The sequence below is a fragment of the Castor canadensis genome, chromosome 18 (assembly GCF_047511655.1).
Source record: "Castor canadensis chromosome 18, mCasCan1.hap1v2, whole genome shotgun sequence".
Classification (NCBI taxonomy): domain Eukaryota; kingdom Metazoa; phylum Chordata; class Mammalia; order Rodentia; family Castoridae; genus Castor; species Castor canadensis.
Window position 1 is genome coordinate 16,668,736 of NC_133403.1, and position 4,625 is coordinate 16,673,360.

General features: G+C 35.5%; 1 pseudogene; it reads right to left on the reverse strand.

Annotated features, from left to right (window-relative positions):
* Window positions 1-968: 968 nt before the first annotated feature.
* LOC109703325 (small ribosomal subunit protein uS10-like) lies at window positions 969-1,320 on the reverse strand (annotated as a pseudogene).
* Between the last annotated feature and the right edge of the window lie 3,305 nt (window positions 1,321-4,625).

Consider the following 4,625-nt stretch of genomic DNA (forward strand, 5'->3'; position numbering starts at 1 on the left):
GTTAAGATTCATCATCCCCTTGTTAATTGGATGTATTAAAAATATCATTAAGTTAAGTTTACAAACTGTCAATATTTTTAATGCTAATTGTCATTTCCATATTACCCGGTATTGGAAGGTGCCATTATTTGAAAATCATGAAGTCAAAGGAACGTAATCATTTCCCTTTCACACTATAACATATACTTCTCTGACTTAACTAAAGCTATTTTGAAATAATATTTTGGGTTAAATTACTCTTTTTAAGTTGAGTTGAATATTCTAATATACTCTCTGCAACTTTGGGTCCCTCTCATCTTAATTTATTGCTTTGCATTCAGTAACGTCACTTAAAATACTTGTCTCAATATGTTATCTGGTGCACATCTATTAGGGTATCATCAGCCTTGTCTATGGGGAGATTTCTGTCTCTAGGACCTGCTGAGAGGGCTGTGGAAAACTCCAAGACTGCACTCCTTGTTCACAGACAGTAGGGAAATACAGCATATTGAGGGTTGTAGTAAATATTATTGAAAATATATTAGCACATACTTGTTACTATTTATGTCAGTACCATTTAATAAACCATATATGCTAGAGTAGTACTATCTGTAGGTTTTGAATATTGAGGATATTTTTTCATAAAACCATGTGCATATTAGTGATGCTATTTCACATTCTTGTTTGCATTAATTATCAGATATTATAACAACAACAGAGGAGCATCAGATATTATTAACTTCAGGTAGCTCATTTTATAAAGAGTCTGAAGTTCAGAGAGATTTGTTTGGTAGTCATACAACGCAGGCCATACACCCAGTATTCTAAATCTTGTATATTTCTGTTTTAATATGTGAACATCTTTCTATACTTAAGAAACATTAAATTATATTCAAACCAAAATCCATGAGGAGAACAACTTCTACTCACTGTTTTTTTGTTCTTTACAATTTGTAAGTCAGTTTATTAAATTTAGTAAAATAGTTGACTTAGGCATCTGCAGTGGTGACTTCGACCTCCATTCCTGGCTCAGTACTGATGGAAGTAATCTGTTTAACAATCTCAGAAGGGCTGTGCAAGTCAATGAGTTGCTGAGGATTCTTATCTGGAACCAATCCCACATCTTAGAACCTTTGCCACAAGGTGTTTTTCTTGTAGTGATTCTCAAATCAGCATGCAGACCAGTCCTGTCACGTTGAGGTTCTTTTCCTTGGCACTTCTGATCAAGTCAGCACCCACCTTCTTCAGAGACTTCACATTGCGGCTGGTGAGGGTGATTTGAATTTGGTGAATTGCCACCTTTGGCTCCACAGGGGTTTTTCCAATATCTTTAAAAGCCATGACTAAAGTGCAGCTTCCTGACCAACTTGTTCCTTGATGGGAGTGAACAGTGGTGAGTCAGGAGGAGGGGCGAACAGAACAAAGCTCCTGTGCACCCACAACCACATATCCCTCACAAAGTTCTACTAATTCTTGAGTGATTTCCTCAAATCTGTTTTGTTTTACCAGCCTAGAACCTCCTTCTACACAATCACTTCCTTGGACAGTTATTAATTTATTTTCTGTCAAAACCAAATCTATACTTCACTGACCATGCCAGGATTGGAGGTAGGCACTATTTTTCCTTAGCCATCTGGCATACTTGTGAGTTTTATCAGTATAGGATACTAAAAAGACTTTGCGAAAGAAAGACCTTTTCTTTGTGGTCCAAAACACTCGTCCTCCTGGAAGAGTGCTGTAGATAGGAATTCCCAGGGACCAGCCTCTGCAGCATGGATGTATTCTCCAGTGCCAGGCACTGCAGTAAACATGGCTTCCCTAGTACAATGTTTTTGCAGTTTGTAGAAATAAGCATCTCAGGGCCAACAGAGTCTGGCTGTGCATTTGGTCCAGTTTCTCTAAAGACAAAAATAAGTGTCCTATTTTTTTTTTCATAAAAATATGCTCTGGATTACATTATGAAATATGCATAAGAGCTGCCTCTTCCTTATTTATATTATGCAATTTAACAAAACCATTAGTCACAATTACTTACAAGTTTAAAATATATGTATTGTGAAGACAGTATATTCACAATTGATAATATGATCACTAAGTGAAAGGAAAGAAATAATTGATGGAGTAATTCTTGAAATAAGGGAGAAAAAAGAACACTATGTAAAGGTTATTCAAGGCAAAGAAAGCAGCTTATGAGAATTTTTATAACTTTCAGTAACAGAGAATTAAAATTGTAAAATGGCTGAAGCCATTACTATAATGGCTGAAGTTCTAGATAAAAAAGTGTGGGAGATGTGAATAGAATTAAAGCTAGCAATAACACTGTGCAAGGTATTTTATTCCAGTTAAAAGAGATAGTTTTGAGGTTACTTACATTTTATAAAGGCTTGTTGTCTACCTAAATCTATACTGGAGGAAGACCCTTTTGAAGACCTCATAATGTCACAAGAGAGATCCGTTTGCCATCTATCAAAACATTCTGGGTTATGGATGAATTAGGCAGGGAGAGCAGAAAAAAATACCTGATGAAGTTATAGTTTTCATGTCTTTTGGAGGCATAGTATTGTGTTTTCATAATCCATGTGCTCTTATCTTGAAATTTGCTTATATGGTGGATGAGTAGTCTCTGCTTCTTTCATGGTTTGACTTTCTTAGTGAACAGGTTTCTCCTGAAGATGTCTCTTAGTATAGGTTTGTTATGCAATGTTGACTTTGATTTTGCTGGGCACTTTTCTGATTTGTCCCTCTGTCAGGAGTGGATAAGTAATTGGAGTTAGAGCCTGGAGGAAGTACATGACCTAGAAATAATACCCATGCTTCTCATTTGACAGGATCAAGAAGGGTGGTAGTTTCAAAGATTGCAAGTAAAGGGAATCAGATTGGGAAAAGATTCAGTCAACTAGTTAAGTTTAACTTTAGCTGTATTCCACCTTAGTGATAAGGGACTAGGAAAATAGGATTAGGTTCATTTATATCAAGTCATCTGTTTGCCCTTTTCACTTAGATGTCTGATAAAGACCTCCACCACACCTTGTCAAAAGTTGAAATCAAGAATCTTCACGTTTATTTTCTCATTTCCCCAAATAAACATAGTATGTATAGAAACAGGAGATTCCTATGCCTTGTTTACCATATTATCTCCTCAGGATTTTACAAAAGCCAATGTGTAATCCATGTAATAAATATGTAAATTAATGAAAGAGATAAAGTTTAAAGTAAATAAGTTTTTCACTTTCAGAATAGAGATGGCCCTTAAACCACACATGTCAGTGATTGTTCTATCTGTGAGGCCAAATGGACATTATCCTGCTAACATATTTTTCTTCTAGGAATACACAAAATCTAATCAGAAAGTTAAGAATTGATGTTAGCAGATTGAAAAGACAAATGATAAACATCACATACTGTGCTAAGCACTTTACATTCATGTGAAAATCTCATGTAGGTCTTCAAGAATACTGGCATGTTTTCTATGATTAACGCTGACAAGTTTTAGAAAAAACATATTAAAGCATGAGTGTTTGCATATTTACTTCTAGTCTAGTAAAATCATATAATATACAAATATGCAACATGCAGCAGATTCAGTAAAACAGCTGTTATGTATTTCAGCAAAAATAAATAGGATAGTTTATTCCTGTAACAGTGTATTGGAATGCATTAGTCACTAAAATCTGTATCATAGCTGCTATAAATGTATTGCATTACATAAGACCTGGGATTGAATAGCAATAAAAATATATTTACTGTTACAATGACTGAAGTATAATTCTTCATAAGAAAATGTACGTGACACTCATGTTCCAGTTGATATGACAGCAATAACAGATTTCAAAGTTGATGGCACAGCTGTAACTTGGGCTCAGTACTATTGCTTGTTATGTTAATGGAAGTCCATCACTTTTTTTCAACCTGACTTTCTTGTACCTTATATACAATATCTTCTTCTCCAGATTTACTAAGACTTTTTGGCAAACAAAACTGTATACATTTAAGGTATACAATATGATGACTTGGTATACTTGTACACTGTAAAATGATTATCCCACTCAAGCTAATATCCCAATCAAGCTGTAAGCATCCTCTTAGAGCTAACTTTGCGTGTTCTTGTGTGTGTGTGTGTGTATGTGATGAAAATAATTTGATGTCTACTCTCTTAGCAAATTTTAAGTACAGAAGAGGGTTGCTAACAGTAATTACCACATTGTCCATTATATCTCCATAACTTAATGCATATTAAATGGAAATTTTGTACCCATTTGCAAACATCTCCCCACTCTCCACAGCCAAAGACCTTGGTAACAACCATTCTGCCTCTGTTTGAAAAGAAGTTTAGAAGGGCTGACATTGATAATCTCCTGCCCACTAAGTGAGATATAGCTCTGTCCAAGCCTTCCTCCGGCAGGTACTCATTTGTTAAGAAAATTCTGGTTCTGTTTCTAACCAGTCACTTTCCTCCCCCCTTATACAGATGAAATGATCTTTCTTTGCAATTCACAATGAGGGCATGGTGGAATTCCAGAAGGTAATGTCCATGAAATTGTAAGACCCTATCCCCACCAGATCATAGCTCCCAGGAATTTCTTACCCTCACACTAGTCCTCATCATCCTGCAAAAATTCATCAAAATTATCACTAAAGTGTTCTCA